Below are 22334 nucleotides of genomic sequence, written 5' to 3'. Positions count from 1 at the left end.
GATCTTGCTGATGAAGACGTGAATTCCGCCGAAGGGGACCCGGTATCCGTACTCGATTGAGCCGGCTTCGGAGCCCCAGCCAGTGTCGTCGATGTAGAGCTTGCCGCGGTGGCTTTTAGTCATCCGGCCGACGGCGTATCCCTTGATCCCGGCGAAGCTGCCCTTCAAGAACTTGAACCACCGTGTGTTGGCCCCACGGTGGGCGCCAACTATCATGGACTTAACATGGCAGATGCCCTAGCAAAAGGACTTAGGTGTGGAGGCATTGCAACTTGGTTCGCTTGAAGGGGCTAGTCGGGACAAAGTACACATAGAATTTACCAGGTTCGGCCCCTCTCAACGAGGTAAAATCCTACTCCTGCTTTAGGTTGTATTGCTTGGGTTTCGATTACCAGGGAGCGAATACACTTGACCTAGTTCTCGATGAGTTGTTTTATTGAGTCAACCCACCGCCGGGTCACCCCTTTATATACAGGTTGATGCCTGGCAACTTACAAAATCCCGGCCGGCTCATACAAAACGTGTCCGGCTCAGTATCTAACTAAGCTTGCCTTACAACATAAGTTAAACATATGGCGGCTCATACTCGTGGGCCTCAAGTCGTCCCTGGGTCTTGGGCCTTCAATAAGCTTGCTCTATGAATCGCCATCTTCACATCTTCTTGGACCTTATCGGGCCTCTTCGTCTTTAAGCCGCCAGTGGCATGACCCGGCCCCTCCTGGGCGGGTCATACCCAATAGTTATATCCCCAACACACGGCGTCTCTGTGAACAGAGAAGTAGGAGGAAGATGGGGTTGGGTTGTGCCTTACATAGTAGGCAGTGGGCTTAGGTGCACAGGGGGGTTTCCTCTATTTATTTTTTAGTTTTCTTTTCTTTTGCTTTTCGTTTTCTGTTTTTCTTTTATTTCTTTACTATTTTCATTTAAAGTTTCTTTTATTTTAGTTTTATAAAATACCAAGTTAGCACCTAAATTAGTATTACTAATTAGGCCACTGCCACAATTATTTTGGCACACTACTAATTTAGTTATATTATTATAACTTTATAGAAGGCATTAAATTAATTGTTTCGCCCTCTATTTTGGTTATTTTAGTGCATTTAAATATTGTAAGAAATGTTGGTTTCACCACTATTACTACTCATGAATTATTTGCCACATTTAGAACATTTTAGTTTTAGTGTTTGAAAACTTTTATTGTTTAACTTTATATTAAATTTGAATTCGAACGGGATTTGAGTCATCACGAGATTAACAATAGTAATCGTGGTGACGTGGCATCATTGGTAGAGGGTTACTCTAGATTAATTATCCAGGCGTTACACTCCCACACTCCAATTCAGTCTGCCGAGGCTAAGGGGGCGCCACCTTTGTTATTGGGCCCTAGGGCCCAATAACTCTCCACTACTTTGCCTTATTGTATTTTCTTAGGCCCTTTGATTTTTAAATAATTATAAAAGCCTCCTAATCATCATTAGAGCCTTTTATTATTAATTTAACATCTCCGAAAATATTTTCCACCTAAATATCAATACGAAGTAAACCCCGAAATGCTTCTAGTTCCTCTCGAAACTATTTCGAATATTAATGAAACTATTTAATAAATATTTTCCCATAACTCTTGCTCCACTAACACTCAGCAGATCGATTACCTTAAGCTTGTGACCCAGCAGGTTCAGTAAAACATAGACATGAACAAAACCCCTTTCGTTTAATGATCGATAGCGGAACCATGGACATTCATATCAATCCCTCTGAATACGCGAATGGCATTCAAGTGAAATCCGAGGTGAGATATATTTCATTTTGGAAGTTCAGTTACAGAGTAATCGGAAGTCATTATGTCAAGACCATACATGACTTGTCAGTGGCTGATCCCTTTGCAGAAATATTGAAGTGGCGAAACTAGTTTTAATAGCAATTTGAACCCCTCATATGTTCATGTTCAGCTGATCAGCGCGGGTGTCTACAACTGCATGACAAAGGTTCTGCACAAGCTAGATTTCATTTCCAATATTAATTTGAACCTTGTAATCTTCGAATTCGAGCCTTGTAATTCTAGAATTTGAACCTTGTAATATTTCTGTCATTTGCGATACAATCATTGAAATGGCGTCGTATGAGACTCATATATTGGTAGTACTATTTTGACCTTAATATGCAATGGACGATTAATATCTGGAACTTAATATGTAATTGACTTGATTTTATTTACCATTCTCGCATGTGTTTCCCCTGTCGATCTCATCACAAACGATCTATATTGCGGCCTCTACGGCGATCTTCAACATTATTGCACACAGTTGGTTTCTTCAACCATGTGCTCTATAGAGCGCAGAATTATCGCACATGAGTGTCCCTCTTTACCCGTATGTGTAAATTTTACCTCATCACACACGAGTAAACTTATTGTCGAACGAGTGCGTTGCTTTTAGTCATTCCACACACTTCTTTTTTGCAAAGCTTTTGCAATAAACCCCCATAATTTGCCCCTCTCCGAGATGACGCGTGGCCAAACGAGCCGGGCAGGAAACTTGCATGGTTGCATGCGGTAACCTACATGGTTGCACGAGAACAGACTCACCAACGATACATTGGCGCCTCTTCGAGCCCGTGCATGGCCAAATAAAATGTGTGTGGGGTGCTCAAGCGTGCACTGGAATCCTCCATCGGGAATGATGTGTCAAGACATGCTGATTATAGGTCGTCCGGCCCCCATTTATTATTGTGGCCCTTTAACCCTTGTCTCTCTTCAACCTTTCGATCGCGCCCCAATATTGCAAGAAGCACACCCACGACGACAGATACAGAGAGGGTATTCTGCATGGCTCCAGTGGTGCTCTGAGCGGCTGTCGACGACGAGCGCCGGTTCATCATGCGTGTCGTAGTGGACACCCAGAGAAGGTTCACGGAGCTCTCAGTGGTGTACACCAATGACCCGATCTGGGTGGAGAACTCCATCCACACTATGGAGTTTTTGCTTACTACAGAAAAGTACAAAGTGGTCGGGTTCGACATCGAGTACACATCGCTCATATCGGGTATGATCAAAAGGTCGTTGTCACCCAAATGTGCGTGTGCAGTCAGATCCTCGTCTACCACTACGGCTTGGCCACAAGACCTTACGAGCGTTTCGTCAAGTTTGTCAACAACCATGACTACAGGTTCACTACGATGGACACCACCAATGATTTAAAGGTGCTCAAGAAGTCGAGCATCGCCTGCCAGAATCTTGTCAACAACCAGGGCTAATACAGGATCTGGGGCCGGAAGAAGCAGAAGAAGGATTCACTGGTTCCCCTCGCCAAGGCCATCATCGGCCCCTACTACAGAGACATGAAGGATGTCTTCAACAAGAACAATCTTTCCTGTCACTCGGCCTAGATGGAGAAATTGGATGAAGATCACGTCGTGTACGGGGCCAAGGAGGCATACATGAGCTACATGATGTACAGGAGGATCGTTGACATGCGGTAGTGTCTCCTTCCCCAAGACCACGAGGGATCTAGCCGGAAGCAAAGCAATGGCAAGCGTCACAACAAAAAGTAGATGATCTGATGATTGTTTCTCCTAGTTTATTATGCATGTAATTTTTTACTTAGGTGTGCAAATGTTATCTGTAGTTAGTTATGTAATTGGATATTTATTTTGGTTATGCAATCATTTTGTTATAAGGATATATGTTGTTGTTCAGTAGACAGAGCATAGATATTGTGCAGACTGAGCAAATCACATCGCATACAGATTAAATGACGAAACCTGTCAGTGATGATTTCATCAATCGCTGACTATTGTTTACCAGCAAGCATTTTCCCATAACACACACAACTTATTAGTAGGAATCATCTAAGTTATTATCGGTCTTCGCACATAATTATGATTACTCACTTGTTTCCCGGGTATCACACACATCTTGTTAAGCTGAATCGTTTGTGTTCTTATGAATCATCGCAAACATGTCATCTGATTGACCTGTATGCTTTCTATCGCACACATCTTGTCCTTGGTAATTGTTTGTGTTATTTTGGCTCATGCAAACAGTTCACCCGAGTGAAATGTATGCCGTTTATCGCACACATCTTAATGTGGGTAACTGTTTGTGTTTTTTGTCTCGTCGTAAGTAGTTCATATGGATCAACTGTATGCCACGATTTGACACACACAACTCTAATATGAATCGTGCTTGATGGATCAGCAATCACAAACAGTTCATTTATCGGTGATGATTTTATTACAGTATCGTTTGTGATTGATGCATCGCACATAGTTTGATCGATTGGTCTCCTATACATGTGTCGGCTTAGGACCTTCCTGCAATAATGTTAGATGCAATACTTATGGCACATCTAGATGTGCTTTAACAAAACTGAATTATTATTATATCAAACAAATTCACTCCCGTAATTTCTCACAAAAATATATTTGAATAATGATAGTGATGCTCACTATTGTTGATTGTTGAACATAATTCACCTTTAGAGTTTTTCCCGGGTGATCAACACTAGTAAGGCTAAGACACTATTTACACTATTTCGACCAAAAAATTTGTATGATTCGCCCTAAAGTCAACGCTTGGTTTTGGTTGGCAGAAAATAACATACTGGTGCAAAAGAAATTCAAATTTATTCAATGACTATTTTTTTTGTAATTATTAATTATTTTGTACAATTTCTGGGTGTATATACACCCAGGTATTAAGGGGCATTTCCTCATTCTCGTGTCACTAAATTTGCCGTCGAAAATTTTCGGAGTTGCCACGTGCTCGTACCTAATGTTTGGTAGTCCCTTCGTACGGGTGCATAAGTCATGTTACGTTGTGCACCATGACTAAAGACGGAGGGGAAAACAAAAGTACTTAATATTTATTTGCTAATTAATAAAATTGCATGCAATGAACTGACCAGTGCATGCCATGCTAGGTAGTCCTAAATCATTAAAAACATACACACCCCACGTTCCTTATTGGTTGATTCCTTTATTAATTTCAAGAAATCAGAAACAAGGCGAGAGGTAATGCACCATGTTTAAGTGTTTTGGGATTATTTGGTTTTCATAAGATAGACTTATGCACCGGTACGAAGGGAGTACAAAGCAGTATTTCAAAAATGAACACTAATTATTACTTGGGAATTTGCAGGAATACCAAGACTCGACACATCTCTAAACTCTTTTCCAGCGGCTTAATTTGCGGGTGTCTTGAGTCCAATAATTTGAGCTATTCAACAGTACCTGCCGAGCTTGAACATTGTGGTCCATCAGCGATAATTCAAGATTAGGGTACTAAAAACATCTCGCCGGTAGAGGGCAGCGCCGTGGCTGGTAGGATACTAAGGAATCAGGATGGGTCGGTGGTGTTTGCGGCCTACCGCTTCCTGTTCCATTGCAACAAAGCATTGGAGGCCGAGATTCACGTGTTGATGCAAGGTATGGCACTGGTCATACAACACACTAACAAACCGGTTCTGGTTCAATCTGACTCTTCCGAGGCACTATCCATTTGAGATAAATACACTCACAGTCACTATAGTTGCGACGGAAGCACGATACCGTCACTGAACTTCGGAATACACTCGATACGGTCACTAAATACGATGTGACATGAAAATATGGTCACTGTAGCACGTACACGGCGGGTAGAGCGTTGCTGACCATGTGTTGACCGGTCGTCCAGGACATGTGGCGAACCACGGAGGCGTCGCCGTTGATATTTTGCACTTAGCCCCCTGGCCTCAACGGAATCCACCCATTCACCCCTCCTCCACTCATGTTGCCTCTTCGTCTTTGATTAGAAACAGGGGAGCGGCTGCTGCATAGGCGACGCCGCCCCCGGCGATCGTCGACGGTGCAGGCGAGTTGAGGTGTGGAGCTCATCAGCGGTTGCACGATCAGCGCTGCCGCGCGTGTTCTTCTCGTCGGAGGCGTCAGGGATGGCCCCTGTTCATCGCGCAGAAGGGTCGCCACCCCCTGTGTACAGTAAGTATCCGCCCCCATGGAACCCGAGCCTCTTTATGCATTTTGATCGGCAAAAGACCTCCTTTTAGGGCCGCATTTTCATCTCGGATGTGTTCTAGTTGCAAGTAGGATCGATTCTTCTAGGATTTTCAGTCAGGAATTGGGGGTTATGGGAATTGGGGCTTAGGGTTTTTGAGAGGTAACCAAATTGAAGATATCATCGATTGTGATGCATATACTACTGTTGTTGTTCTGTCAGGTCATCGAAGCAGCAATTTTTCGGTGTAGATCAACCATGGTGGATTTTTTGTTGGCGAAGGCAGGAACCGTTCTTATGTAGATGGACGTTCCATTGGGTATGATCAAGTGATAAGGGTCACCTTGTCTCCTATTATGATTGAAAATCTTGTGGAAGAAATAGGTTATGAGATGGCAGGGAGGGTTAAGGTTTTCTACTGTGTCCCCATCCTCACACTTAGCACAAATGGTCTCAGGGCAATTACTGATGATGAACAGGCTGGCAGAATGCTAATGTTTCTTGATATTGGTCACCACTTTTCAGCCTCTATTTGGATCATGATTATAGCTTCTATGCTAACCTTAGTGAGGATGATGTTGTGAATCATCCAAGAGATAGTCACCCTCCAGTTTTCAGCCCAACAAGAAGAGTGCATAGCAATGCAGAGAATGTTGAGGCAGAAGCAGAGCATGGAGAAGCTAAGTCAAAAGCAGAGCATGGAGAAGTTCAACTAGAAGCAGAGGATGGAAAAGGAGAGGAAGCAGAGACACATGTGGCACCTATTCCTATTCAAGTTGTCTATCCTGAGTGTGATGAGGAGGATGATGTCAACCAGTTTGAGTTTGTTAAGAGGGCACCAGTTCAGACATAGGATGGTAATCAAAGACATGAAGAACATGCAAATGGTGTGCTAGAAGGTGATGTAGGTGGAAATCTGAGAATGAGGAAGAGTGCGAGGCAAAACTAGCTGAACTATGCAGTGGAAGAAGAGGATAGAGAAAGTGATACTGATCATGAAGATTATGAACCTGATCTGCTTGTGGATAGTGACAATGAGATAGGAGATGGTGATGATTATTTCATGCAGATAATGTATATGAGGATGAACCTGAGCAGAGAGATGAAAAGAAATCAAATGAGAAAGCAAAGCAAAAGGGAAAGAGAAAGTAGTTCCTACCAATCAACAGAAAGGGAAACAAGCATACCACTCTGATGAAGACATGTCAGAGACTAATGATTTGTGGGCTCCTGATTCAGATGATGAAGAGCTCAATTTGAAGTCCAAATCCTTCAGAGAAGAGGATCTTCATAGGCGAAAGTTTCATGTTGGGCAGGTGTTTGAGAGTGTAGAGTTCTTGAGGACTGCCATCAAAGAGTACTCATGTCAGAACAGAGTTGATATCAAGTTGTCTGTGAATGACAGGAAGAGATTGAAAGCAAAGTGTGATGAAGACTGCACATGGTACTTGTGGGCATCATATGATAACATGAATATGGCTTTCATGGTGAAAAGATATGTGAGTGAGCACACATGCAGCAAGAAGTGGAAGATTAGGACTTTCACAGCTAAATTCCTAGCACATAAGTACCTAGAGATGTTTAGGGTTGATCAAGACATGAAACTTATGAAATTTTCTAGGGTTGTTCAGAAAAAATGGCATATGACACTATGCAGGATGAAGTTGTAGAGAGCTAGAAGGATGGCAACGAAAATAATATATGGTGATGAAGAAGGGAAGTACAAGCTTCTTTGGAATTATGCTAATGAAGTCAGGAGAAGCAACCCTGGCTCATCATTTTATGTTTCACTTGATGAGAATGCAAGGTTCAGCAAGCTATACATGAAGGAAATATGCCCTAGAGGCAATAATAAAGTTGTTATTTATATTTCCTTATATCATGATAAAAGTTTATTATTCATGCTAGAATTGTATTAACCGGAAACTTAGTACATGTGTGAATACATAGACAAAACTGAGTGTCCCTAGTATGCCTCTACTTGACTAGCTCGTTAATCAAAGATGGTTAAGTCTCCAAACCATAAACATGTGTTGTCATTTGAGGAACGGGATCACATCATTAGAGAATGATGTGATGGACAAGACCCATCCGTTATCTTAGCATTATGATCGTTTAGCTTTATTGCTATTGCTTTCTTCATGACTTATACATGTTCCTCTGACTATGAGATTATGCAACTCCCGAATACTGGAGGAACACCTTGTGTGCTATCAAACATCACAACGTAACTGGGTGATTATAAACATGCTATACAGGTGTCTCCGATGGTGTTTGTTGAGTTGGCATAGATCGAGATTAGGATTTGTCACTCCGTGTATCAGAGAGGTATCTCTGGGCCCTCTCGATAATGCACATCACTATGAGCCTTGCAAGCAATGTGATTAATGAGTTAGTCACGGGATGATGCATTACGGAACGAGTAAAGAGACTTGCTGGTAATGAGATTGAACTAGATATGAAGATACCGACGATCGAATCTCGGGCAAGTAACATACCGATGACAAAGGGAACAACATATGTTGTTGTGCGGTTTGACCGATAAAGATCTTCAAAGAATATGTAGGAGCCAACATGAGCATCCAGGTTCCGCTATTGGTTATTGACCAGAGATGTGTCTCGGTCATGTCTACATAGTTCTCGAACCTATAGGGTCCGCACGCTTAATGTTCGATGACGATTTGTATTATGAGCTATGTGATTTGATGATCAAAGATTGTTCGGAGTCCCGGATGATATCACAGACATGATGAGGAGTCTCGAAATGGCTGAGAGGTAAAGATTCATATATTGCAAGGTTGCATTTGGACATCGGAATGGTTCCGAGTGGTTCAGGCATTTTTTCGGAGAACCGGGAGGTTACCGGAACCTCCCGGGAGAAGTATTGGGCCTATTGGGCCCTATTGGAGAAGAGGAGAAAGGCCACGTGAGAGGGGAGCCCCCCTTGTGCAAACCGAATTGGACTAGGGAAGGGGGCCGGCCCTCCTCTTTCCTTCTCCCCTTTTCCCTCCTTCTCCTAGTTGGAATAGGGAAGGGGGGCGAATCCTACTTGGATCGGGAGTCCAAGTAGGACTCCCCCCTTGGCGCCCCCCCTTGGGCCGGCCTCCTCTTCCCCCTCCTTTATATACGTGGGAGGGGGCACCCCAAAGACATACCAAGTTTTCTCTTAGCCATGTGCGGTGCCCCCCTCCACAGTTACACACCTCAGTCATATCGTCGCAGTGCTTAGGCGAAGCCCTGCGCCGGTAACTTCACCATCACTGTCGCCACGCCGTCATGCTGACATAACTCTCCCTAGTCCTCAACTGGATCAAGAGCTCGAGGGACATCATCGTGCTGAACATGTGCTGGACACGGAGGTGACGTACGTTCGGTGCTAGGATCGGTTGAATCGCGAAGACGTTCGACTACATCAACTGCGTTACTAAACGCTTCCGCTTTTGGTCTACGAGGGTACATGGACACACTCTCCCGTCTCGTTGCTATGCATCTCCTAGATAGATCTTGCATGATCATAAGTAAAATATTTGAAATACTGCGTTCCCCAACGGTGGCATCCGAGCCAGGCTTATGCGTAGAACACAATGAGTTGTGGGCGATAATAGTCATACTGCTTACCACCAACCTCTTACTTTGATTCGGTGGTATTGTTGGATGAAGTGGCCTGGGCCGACATTACATGACCGCGTTCATGAAACTGGTTCTACCGACGTGCTTCGCACACAGGTGGCTGGCGGGTGTCTGATTCTCCAACTTTAGTTGAATCAAGTTTGACTACGACCGGTCCTTTTTGAAGGTTAAAACATCACACTTGATGAAAAATCGTTGTGGTTTTGATGCGTAGGTAAGAACGGTTCTTGCTATAAGCCCGTAGCAGCCACGTAAAACTTGCAACAACAAAGTAGAGGACGTCTAACTTGTTTTTGCAGGGCATGTTGTGATGTGACATGGTCAAGACGCGATGATATATAAATTGTTGTATGAGATGATCATGTTTTATAAAAGTTATCGGCAATTGGCAGGCGCCTTATGGTTGTCGCTTTATTGTATGAAATGCAATCGCCATGTAATTGCTTTACTTTATCACTAAGTGGTAGCGATAGTCATGGAAGCAATAGTTGGTGAGACGACAACGATGCTACGATGGAGATCAAGGTGTCAAGCCGGTGATGATGGAGATCATGATGGTGCTTTGGAGATGGAGATCAAAGGCACAAGATGATGATGGTCATATCATATCACATATTTTGATTGCATGTGATGTTTATCCTTTATGTATCTTATTTTGATTAGTACGGCGGTAGCATTATAAGATGATCCCTCACTAAATTTCAAGGTACATGTGTTCTCCTTGAGTATGCACCGTTGCTATAATTCGTTGTGCCAAGACACCACGTGATGATCGGGTGTGATAAGCTCTACGTTCACATACAACGGGTGCAAGCCAGTTTTGCACACACATAATACTTGGGTTAAACTTGACGAGCCTAGCATGTGCAGATATGGCCTCGGAACACTAAGACTGAAAGGTCGAACGTGAATCATATAGTAGATATGATCAACATAGTGATGTTCACCATTGAAAACTACTCCATCCCACGTGATGATCGGACATGGTTTAGTTGATATGGATCACGTGATCATTTGTATGACTAGAGGGATGTCTATCTAAGTGCGAGTTCTTAAGTAATTTGATTGATTGAACTTTAATTTATCATGAACTTAGTACTTGATAGTTTTTGCATTTCTATGTTATTGTTGATCAATGGCCCGTGCTACCATTCCTTTGAATTTTAATGCATTCCTAAAGAAAACTAAGTTGAAAGATGGTAGCAACTACATGGACTGGGTCCGTAACTTGAGGATTATCCTCATTGCTGCACAGAAGAATTACGTCCTGGAAGCACCGCTAGGTGCAAGACCCGTTGCAGGAGCAACTCTGGACGTTATGAACGTCTGGCAGACCAAAGCTGATGACTACTTGATAGTTCAGTGAGCCATGCTTTACGGCTTAGAATCAGGACTTCAAATACGTTTTGAACGTCATGGAGCATATGAGATGTTCCAGGAGTTTAAGTTAATATTTCATGCAAATGCCCAAATTGAGAGATATGAAGTCTCCAATAAGTTCTATAGCTACAAGATGGAAGAGAATAGTTCTGACAGTGCACACATACTCGGAATGTCTGGGTACCACAACCACTTGACTCAACTGGGAGTTAATCTTCCTGGTGATAGTGTCATTGACAAAGTTCTTCAATCACTGCCACCAAGCTACAAAAGCTTCGTGATGAACTATAATATGCAAGGGATGGATAAGACAATTCCCGAGCTCTTCGCAATGTTAAAAGCTGCGGAGGTTGAAATCAAGAAGGAGCATCAAGTGTTGATGGTTAACAAGACCACTAGTTTCAAGAAAAAGGGCAAAGGGAAGAAGGGGAACTTCAAGAAGAACGGCAAGCAAGTTGCTGCTCAAGTGAAGAAGCCCAAGTCTGGTCCTAAGCCTGAGACTGAGTGCTTCTACTGCAAAGGGACTGGTCACTGGAAGCGGAACTGCCCCAAGTATTTGGCGGATAAGAAGGATGGCAAAGTGACAAGTATATTTGATATACATGTTATTGATGTGTACCTTACTAATGCTCGTAGTAGCGCCTGGGTATTTGTTACTGGCTCTGTTGCTCATATTTGCAACTTGAAACAGGGGCTACGGATTAAACGAAGATTGGCTAAGGACGAGGTGATGATGCGCGTGGGAAATGGTTCCAAAGTTGATGTGATCGCGGTCGGCACGCTACCTCTACATCTACCTTCGGGATTAGTTTTAGACCTGGATAATTGTTATTTGGTGCCAGCATTAAGCATGAACATTATATCTGGATCTTGTTTGATGCGAGACGGTTATTCATTTAAATCAGAGAATAATGGTTGTTCTATTTATCATTGTTGAGGAAATCGTTAACTGGTAGCTGCTCGGTTGGCTGGTGAGTAGGGGATTAATAGGCTAATCGGTAAGTTAATCGACCATTTAATCAATTAATTGGATGATTTATCGGGTAATCGGCTACTCGGTGACCCTATGAGTAGGGATTAATCGGCAAGTTAACTGGTTAATTGGATGAATTCTTGAACAGGGCTATTTATATGAGTAATATCTTTTATGTTCATGAACCCTTGATGAGTGGTCTATTTTTGTTGAATCTCGATTGTAGTGATACACATATTCATAATATTGAAGCCAAAAGATGCATGCTTAATAATGATAGTGCAACTTATTTGTGGCACTGCCGTTTAGGTCATATTGGTATAAAACGCGTGAAGAAACTCCATGCTGATGGGCTTTTGGAATCACTTGATTATGAATCAGTTGATGCTTGCGAACCATGCCTCATGGGAAAGATGACTAAAACTCCATTCTCCGGAACAATGGAGCGACCAACTGACTTGTTGGAAATAATACATACTGATGTATGCGGTCCAATGAGTGTTGAGGCTCGCGACAGGTATCGTTATTTTCTGACCTTCACAGATGATTTGAGCAGATATGGGTATATCTACTTGATGAAACATAAGTCTGAAACATTTGAAAAGTTCAAAGAATTTCAGAGTGAAGTGGAAAATCATCGTAACAAGAAAATAAAATTTCTATGATCTGATCGTGGAGGTGAATATTTGAGTTATGAGTTTGGTCTTCATTTGAAACAATGTGGAATAGTTTCGCAATTCACACCACCTAGAACACCACAGCGTAATGGTGCGTCCGAACATCGTAACCGCACTTTATTAGATATGGTGCGATCTATGATGTCTCTTACTGATTTACCGCTATCGTTTTGGGGTTATGCTTTAGAGACGGCTGCATTCACGTTAAATAGGGCACCATCTAAATCCGTTGAGACAAAACCATATGAACTGTGGTTTGGCAAGAAACCCAAGTTGTCATTTCTTAAAGTTTGGGGCTGCGATGCTTATGTGAAAAAGCTTCAACCTGATAAGCTCGAACCCAAATCGGAGAAATGTGTATTCATAGGATACCCAAAAGAAAGTGTTGGGTATACCTTCTATCACATCTCTGAAGGCAAGATATTCGTTGCTAAGAATGGATCCTTTCTAGAGAAGGAGTTTCTCTCGAAAGAAGTGAGTGGGAGGAAAGTAGAACTTGATGAGGTAATTGTACCTTCTCCCGAATTGGAAAGTAGTTCATCATAGAAATCAGTTCCAGTGATTCCTACACCTAGTGAGGAAGCTAATGATGATGATCATGAAACTTCAGATCAAGTTACTACCGAACCTCGTAGATGAACCAGAGTAAGGTCCGCACCAGAGTGGTACTCTAATCCTGTTCTGGAGGTCATGTTACTTGACCATTACGAACCTACGAACTATGAGGAAGCGATGATGAGTCTGGATTCCGCGAAATGGCTTGAGGCCATGAAATCTGAGATGTGATCTATGTATGAGAACAAAGTATGGATTTTAGTTGACTTGCCCGATGATCGACAAGCCATAGGGAATAAATGGATCTTCAATAAGAAGACCGACGCTGACGGTAATGTTACTGTCTACAAAGCTCGACTTGTTGCGAAAGGTTTTCGACAAGTTCAAGGAGTTGACTACGATGAGACCTTCTCACATGTAGCGATGCTTAAGTCTGTCCGAATCATGTTAGCAATTGCCACATTCTATGATTATGAAATTTGGCAAATGGATGTCAAAATTGCATTCCTTAATGGATATCTTAAAGAAGAGTTGTATGTGATGCAACCAGAAGGTTTTGTTGATCCGAAACGTGCTAATAAAGTGTGCAAGCTCCAGCGATTCATTTATGGACTAGTGCAAGCCTCTCGGAGTTGGAATATACACTTTGATAGTTTGATCAAAGCATATGGTTTTATACAGACTTTTGGAGAAGCCTGTATTTACAAGAAAGTGAGTGGGAGCTCTGTAGCATTTCTAATATTATATGTGGATGACATATTGTTGATTGGAAATAATACAGAATTTCTGGATAGTATAAAAGGATACTTGAATAAGAATTTTTCAATGAAAGACCCCGGTGAAGCTGCTTATATATTGGACATCAAGATCTATAGAGATAGATCAAGACGCTTAATTGGACTTTCACAAAGCACATACCATGATAAAGTTTTGAAGAAGTTCAAAATGGATCGGTGAAAGAAAGGGTTCTTGCCTGTGTTACAAAGTGTGAAGTTGAGTCAGACTCAATGCCCGACCACTGCAGAAGATAGAGAGAAAATGGAAGTCATTCCCTATGACTCAGCCATAGGTTCTATCATGTATGCAATGCTGTGTACCAGACCTGATGTGTGCCTTGCCATAAGTTTAGCAGGGAGGTACCAAAGTAATCCAGGAGTGGATCACTGGACAACGGTCAAGAACATCCTGAAATACCTGAAAAGGACTAAGGATATGTTTCTCATTTATGGAGGTGACAAAGAGCTCGTCGTAAATGGTTACGTCAATGCAAGCTTTAACACTGATCCAGATGACTTTAAGTCATAAACCAGATACGTATTTTTATCGAATGGTGGAGCTGTCAGTTGGTGCAGTTCCAAGAAAAGCGTCCTGGTGGGATCTACGTGTGAAGCGGAGTACATAGCTGCTTCGGAAGAAGCAAATGAAGGAGTCTGGATGAAGGAGTTCATATCCGATCTAGGTGTAATACCTAGTGCATCGGGTCCAATGAAAATCTTTTGTGACAATACTAGAGCAATTGCCTTGGCAAAGGAATCCAGATTTCACAAGAGAACCAAACACATCAAGAGACGCTTCAATTCCATCCGTGATCAAGTCAAGGAGGGAGACATAGAGATTTGCAAAATACATAAGGATCTGAATATTGCAGACCCGTTGACTAAGCCCCTCTCACAAGCAAAACATGATCAACATCAAGACTCCATGGGTGTTAGAATCATTACTATGTAATCTAGATTATTGATTCTAGTGCAAGTGGGAGACTGAAGGAAATATGCCCTAGAGGCAATAATAAAGTTGTTATTTATATTTCCTTATATCATGACAAATGTTTATTATTCATCCTAGAATTGTATTAAACGGAAACTTAGTACTCCCTCCGGTCCTTTTTACTCTGCATATTAGAATTCCCTGAAGTCAAACTTCTCAAAGTTTGACCGTATTTATATGAAAAAATATCAACATCTGCCATGCTAAAGTTATATAATATGAAACTTTAAGTCATGACACATCTAGTGGTATTGAATTCAGATTGTGAATGTTGGCACTTTTTTCTAGAAAGTTGGTCAAATTTTACGAGGCTTGACTTCAGTCAAATCTTATATGTGAACTAAAAAGGACCAGAGGGAGTACATGTGTGAATACATAGACAAAACTGAGTGTCCCTAGTATGCCTCTACTTGACTAGCTCGTTAATCAAAGATGGTTAAGTTTCCTAACCATAGACATGTGTTATCATTTGAGGAATGGGGTCACATCATTAGAGAATGATGTGATGGACAAGACCCATCCGTTGGCATAGTATTATGATCGTTTAGTTTTATTGCTATTGCTTTCTTCATGACTTGTACATGTTCCTTTGACTATGAGATTATGCAACTCCCAAATACCGGAGGAACACCTTGCGTGCTATCAAACGTCACAACGTAACTGGGTGATTATAAAGATGCTCTACAGGTGTCTCAGATGGTGTTTGTTGAGTTGGCATAGATCTTGACTAGGATTTGTCACCCCGTGTATCGGAGAGGTATCTCTGGGCCCTCTCGGTAATGCACGTCAGTATGAGCCTTGCAAGCAATGTGACTAATGAGTTAGTCATGGGATTGAACTAGGTAATGATATTGAACTAGGTATGAAGATACCGACGATCGAATCTCGGGCAGGTAACATACCGATGACAAAGGGAACAACGTAGGTTGTTGTGCGGTTTGACCGATAAAGATCTTCGGAGAATATGTAGGAGCCAATATGAGCATCCAGGTTCCGCTATTGGTTATTGACCGATGATGTGTCTCAGTCATGTCTACATAGTTCTCGAACCCGTAGGGTCCGCACGCTTAACGTTCGATGACAATTTGTATTATGAGTTATGTGATTTGATGACCGAAGTTTGTCCTGAGTCCCAGATGAGATCACGGACATGACGAGGAGTCTCGAAATGGTTGAAAGGTAAAGATTCATATATTGGAAGGTTGCATTTGGACATCGGAATGGTTCCGAGTGGTTCTGGCATTTTTCCGGAGAACCGGGAGGTTATCGGAACCCCGTGGGAGAAGTATTGGGCCTATTGGGCCCTATTGGAGAAGAGGAGAAAGGCCACGTGAGAGGGGCGCCCCCCTTGCCCAAACTGAATTGGACTAGGTGTCACATCCCTAGTTCTGGTATGACCTAGACCAGCTAGTCTTTTGTGCATGATGTTTAAATTCCATTTAAATTTCAAATGGGGATTTGTGAAACCCTCAGAATCATTTCTGAAAATGACCCAAGTAAAAGTTGCTCCAAAAAGGTCCAAGAAAATGTTCATGTTGCTCTTTGAAAATATTGGTGAGAGGTAAAATTCAAACCAACATTTTCAGGAGCTCATAAGTATTTATCTTGGGCATTTGGAATTAATGCAGTAATTATTTGCTTTGGATATATATTGTTACATATATAAAATATTGTCCAAAAATTATGCCAGTAGTTGAGGAGCTCAGGAATAATACCACTAGCCCCTGCAAAAATTGGCATAAGTAAATAAAATGATGTAGTATTTTTACTAAATCAAAACAAATGTCAGAAAATTAGAAAAGAAAAACAAAAATGGAAAACCTACCTGGACCTTACCTGCGGCCAGCTCCTCTGCTGGCCCAGCATTGTGTGGCCTGGCCGGCCCAGCTAGCCAGCCCGGCCCATCCCCACTTCCCCTGTAGTCTTCCTCCTCTTGCCAGGAGGACGAAGGGCGCGTGGTCGCCGCGCGCGCATGCGCTGCGCCACCTCCTGCTTCCGCCGACGCGGGAGAGGCTCCTGGAGCCGCCGCGTACTCCCCCGACCCCCCTCTCAACTTTCCCCCGACTCGATCCCCTTCTCTGCCGCCTCCCCCTCGCTTTTCTCCCATGACCGAGTGCTGCCGTCGCCGCAGCTCGTCAGGGCCGCAGCCATCGCCTCCCCCTCGCCCTATCTCAGTGTCTGTGAGCTCCGCCACCTCGCCCTGAAGCTCTCCGTCGATCCACGCGCCTCGGGAGGCCTTGGAGCGCCTCCATCACCGCCGTCTTCATCTCCGGCCGCCGTGGATCCCCACCGCCGCTCCGCCGTCTCCAGTGCATCCCCGAGCTTGCCGTCAAGCCCACCGAGACCGCTGTGAGCTGCTGCTCCTCCTCCCCCTCTCCGTTTGCTCGCTTGCATGCCGTAGCCGCTGCCTCGCCGATGACCATGACCATCGCCGCCTGAGCTCGTCGCCGACGTAGCTCCGGTGACCAAATGGTCGCCCTGGCAAGTCCAAACCTCTCCACACACCACGCAGAGGCCGTAGGTGCATCACCCGCATCGCCACGCCCATTGCAGCTTCGAACCCGAGCTCGACCGAACTCTGGCCGCCGCGGACTTGCTCGCCGTCGTTTGCTCCGGCCACCATAGGCCCAGCCTCCACCACCACTAGACGCGCGCCTGCAAGAGCTCTCCAACGAGCCCAAGAACAGCCTCGCCCGTGCCCTGTGGCCGTTTTCCGAGCCGCGCCGCCGTCTCGGGCCTCGCCGGCGTCGAGTCACCGGCGGGTTTGACCCGCTGACCAGGGTTGACCCTCCCCTTGTGTCACTGACGCGTGGGCCACCCCCCTGACATCTTTAGTTAGTATTAGATTAACACTAATTAACCTAGGTTAGTTACCTAGTTAGTCACTGACCAGTGGGCCCGGTGCCCACTAATCCTAATTAGACTAAATAAACCCCCTGTTAACTAACTGAGTCACTGACGTGTGGACCCCACACGTCAGGTTTGACTTGGTCAGCGCCTTTGACCTGCTGACGCAATGCTGCTGTCATGCTGACGCAATATATCATTTTCTGGTATTAAAATAAATTAGGAAATTCCAGAAAATGATAGAAACTTCAAAAATTCATAGAAATTCAACCGTAGCTCAGATTGAAATAATTTATATATGAAAAATTATCAGAAAAATTCAATCTATCCATATGTACCAGTTTCATGCATGTCAAACCAACTTATACCTACTATATAAGTGAAACACTAAAATGGCTTATATAAAGAGCTTATTTTAGAGATGCATTTGAATCTTTGGTTCAAATGGATTTCATCCAAATAAAAGCCAGTTGCATTAGCTCAATCAGCATCACATATTCATGCCATGATCATGCATCATATTGTTGCATATGCTTGTCTTTGATTATCGACACCGTTCCTTCTCGATAGGTCCTGCTCCGGAGACCGATCCAGAGTACCTGTCAGAGGAGCAGTGCCCCCCTGTTGATCTACCAGGCAAGCAAACCCCCTTGTTCATTCCGATACAATCCTACTCTCTCGCTCCTACTCTCTTTTATTGCATTAGGACAACAATGATTCAACTGCTACTTTATGCTGCAGTAGTTGAACCCATTCCTCTGCATGACCTGTCATTGCCATAGTAAATAGTTAAAACCCACTAGCATGTGTAGGAGTTGATTGAGCCATGTTGTGTTCTTGCCATGCTATGCCTGCTATTGCTTAGAGTTGTGTCAGGTCTGATTCATCGGGAATGAATTGGAGTGGTACGATATGTTCTGGTGCTGAGAGTTAAGCGTGTGAACACGATTTGGTAAAGGTAGCGGTGAGAGGCCATGTAGGAGTACATGGTGGGTTGTCTCACTGGAACCGTCCTTAAGCACTGAGTTCCGTGTATGTTGTCCAATGACTAGCTACTACCACACATTGGAATGCTTAAGTGCCCCTCTCGACTTATTAGCCAACTTGATCTCTGTCCAGGAGTCGCAAATAGTTTCTGGTGGTTGTAGGTAGTGTTAGTAGTCTACCAAGTGGCACCCAGCCAGGTGGGCTTGGGACAGACTAGGCACAAGTGGCACGGTGTACCAAGCATAGATCCATCCGGTGAGGTGGGCTTGGGAACCCTGCACATATCGTTTGGGGCCGTGAGCGACACCCCGGCCGGATCTCCTTGCGGATGGAACCCGAATAGGCGATAAACCTGGACTAGAGTCTTGTGTGGTTAGTCAGGTCGTGGCCGACACCCTCGCCAAGCTTCCGCTTGAAGGTTGCCGAGGTACATGATGTGTACATGGTGATAAGTGGTGAGAGCGTGTGTGAAGAAGTACACCCCTGCAGGGTTATCATGATCTATTCGAATAGCCGTGTCCTCGGTTATGGACTTCTTAGATGCTTACGTGGTACATAGACAACTTAAAGTGGATACTCTAAAATGCTCAAGACAAGTGTGAGTGCTATGAATAGCCTTCTCGTAAGAAGACGAGGACGAATCCATAGTGGTGTATTGATGTGGTGATTAGTGGACTCGTGTGCGCTACCTCACCTCAAAGAAGTTTCTCATTGTCGTAGAACAGGATAGCCACTGAGTCAAAGCTGGCTTGCTGCAACTAAACCCCACATTACCTTCTTGATACAAATGCATGTATGATAGGATCTGATGTAAGTCTTGCTGAGTACCTTTGTACTCACTTTTGCTTTATTTATGTTTTGTAGGTGAGACATCTGTCTCACTAGTAGTACCGCTTGAACTTCGACGAGTAGCTTGCACCTCAGCTACGATCTTGTGCCCTTGGGAGGGACTTGTAGATAGTCAGGCCTCTTAGCCTCTTCTTTTGTAGTTGTCTGTACCCAGACATGTAATGCTTCCGTTGCTTGTATGCTCTGAATGATGGGTCATGTGACCCCTGTTTGTATTTTATGCTATGTGGCTCTTCTGAGCCTTTATCTATATGAGTTTGCGTTATGTTGTGATGCCATGTTGTACAGCACATACTTGCATGTTATGCGTACGTGTGACGTGTATTGCTATGTGTGGGATCCGACAATCTAGTTGTTTATCCTTGGCAGTCTCTCTTATGGGGAAATGTAGTCTAGTGCTTCCTTGAGCCATAGTAGTCCGCTACAGCCCGGTTCACCGGAGTCCTGCTAGCCCAGCACTACTGCTCAGGACACTTGACTGGTCGGCATGTGCTTCACTTCGTTCCTGTGTCTGTCCCTTCGGGGAAATGTCACGCGGTGACATCCGGAGTCCTTCCTAGCCTGCTACAGCCCGGGTTCCCGGAGTCCTGTTAGCCCAGTGCTACAACCCCGATTCACACGCTGTTGACCGACATGCTCGATGTGAATCATGTATGCCTATCCCCATGGGTTAGTGCCGCTTTGGGTTCACGACTAGCCATGTCGGCCCGGGTTCTCTATCATATGGATGCTAGCGACACAATCATATATGTGAGCCAAAAGGCGAAACGGTCCCGGGCCAGGGTAAGGCGACACCCGTGGGAATACCGTGCGTGAGGCCGCAAAGTGATATGAGGTGTTACCGGCTAGATCGATGTGACTTGGAATCAGGGTCCTGAAAGCTTTGGTATCAGAGCCTAACTGCCTGTAGGATTTCCAAGCTAACCTGGTCGAAGTTGAGTCTAGAAATTCTTTAGTTATATAAGGGAATTGATTGTGGAAGGGAACGTAAGGCTCTTTTTACTCCTTATACCTCATGCCCTTCTGATCTGAGTCATCCTATCTTTCCTACGGGGTTAAGGAACTAGGCTTCCTCTCCCGTCTATCAGGATCACGTGTTACTACTCCATAGTCTCTTAGGATTGGTTGATCTGAGTCATATCCCAGTTTGAGTACTTCCGGTGTAGTCTTCTTAGTAATATCTCAGAACCTTAAGTGATGATGTTGAGTATGGTGCTACCCCATCATTTGCAGGATGTCTCATTTTGAGCATTTTACTGCCGTTATGCTGCCGAAATTGTCCTAGGAGTTCAAGAGATAGTATTTTCCTTGTACTATATTCTACACCCTTATGATGACGCTGAATCCATCCTTGTTTTCCTTGGTTTCGTTCTTCAGGATGTTGCCGGTTAATCGAAGTTCTGTTGCTCGTAGCCGGAACCACGGAGATGGTAGGGATGAGGTTCCTCCCAATCAGTCTTCGTTGGCAAAGTTCATGTTAGAAGTTGAGATGAACAAGCGTGAGACCAACCGCTTGTTAGCACGTATCGAGGAGAACACCGCACCCCAGTGCAAAGAGTCAGCGACCATCTATGATTTCATTGGTCTGAAACCACCTACCTTCCATCATTCCATCGAACCACTCGATGCAGATGACTGGCTTCGTAGTATCACTCACAAGCTGCATTCTGCGAACGTAGCTGAAAGTGACAAGGTCACCTATGCTACATATCACATGGAAGGTCCTGCTAGTCTTTGGTGGCAGAACTATGAGGCTATGCTTCCAGCTGGCCAGATAACCACCTGGAGAGATTTCACTGAGGCCTTTCGCGAGCATCACATTCCTCAGGCTCTCATTGACCGTAAGAGAGAAGAGTTCTGTAGTTTCACCCAGAGTAAGATGGCTGTTGATGCTTACAGTAGGGAATTTGAGAACCTTGCTCGCTATGCTACAGAAGAGGTGTCCACAGACGCCAAGAAGCAGGCTAGGTTCCGGAAGGGTCTCAACCCCAAGTTGCTTCATGATCTCCACCTGCATCACTGTGATACATTCCACGCTCTTGTGAACAAGGCCATTAATGCAGAGACAGCTCAACTCACTTACCAGGAGTCTCGTAAGCACACCCGTGATTTGGGTTCTTCTTCTGGTTTTACTTCGTAGAAGCGCCGGATTTGGGTTCCGAACTCCGCTCTTCCACTCGGTTATTCACCGAGGCCATCTTATGTGGCGCCTCACCCAGTTTAGTTACATGCTACACCCATGCCTATTGGTAGACCACTTGTCAATGCGGGTCCATGTCATACCTCCAAGATTTGTTACAGGTGCGGAGAGCCAGGACACATTGCCCGTATTTGCACTCAGACCCGTGTTGCTCCACCCCAGCTCGAGAAGTCTGTTGGCCGTGGTAGTAAGCCTTCACACCAGATGATCAGTGCCAAGTCAGCTCCCACTGAACTTGGACGTGTGCATCACGTCTCAGCTAAAGACGCTCATGATGATCCAGATGTCGTTCTTGGTACACTCCTTGTCAACTGTCACCCAGCTTCGGTTCTATTCGATACTGGAGCATCTCACTCCTTCATTTCCGAAAGTTATGCCCGCTTGCACGACATGTCATTTTGTGATATGCCCTCCCTACTACTCATTCAAACTCCTGGATCCAAGTGGCAAACTTCTCGGATAAGTTATGGCAATGAAATA

General features: G+C 44.2%; 1 pseudogene; it reads left to right on the top strand.

The window, feature by feature from the left end:
• Window positions 1–3384: 3384 nt before the first annotated feature.
• The window catches only part of LOC147991451 (uncharacterized), a 51552-nt pseudogene continuing 32602 nt past the window's right edge, over window positions 3385–22334 (top strand).

This window comes from Triticum urartu, chromosome 1A (assembly GCF_056163025.1).
Source record: "Triticum urartu cultivar PI428250 chromosome 1A, HENAU_Tu73, whole genome shotgun sequence".
Taxonomy (NCBI): domain Eukaryota; kingdom Viridiplantae; phylum Streptophyta; class Magnoliopsida; order Poales; family Poaceae; genus Triticum; species Triticum urartu.
The sequence above is the reverse complement of the archived record's forward strand: the minus strand, read 5'-3'. Positions and strand labels throughout refer to the sequence as shown.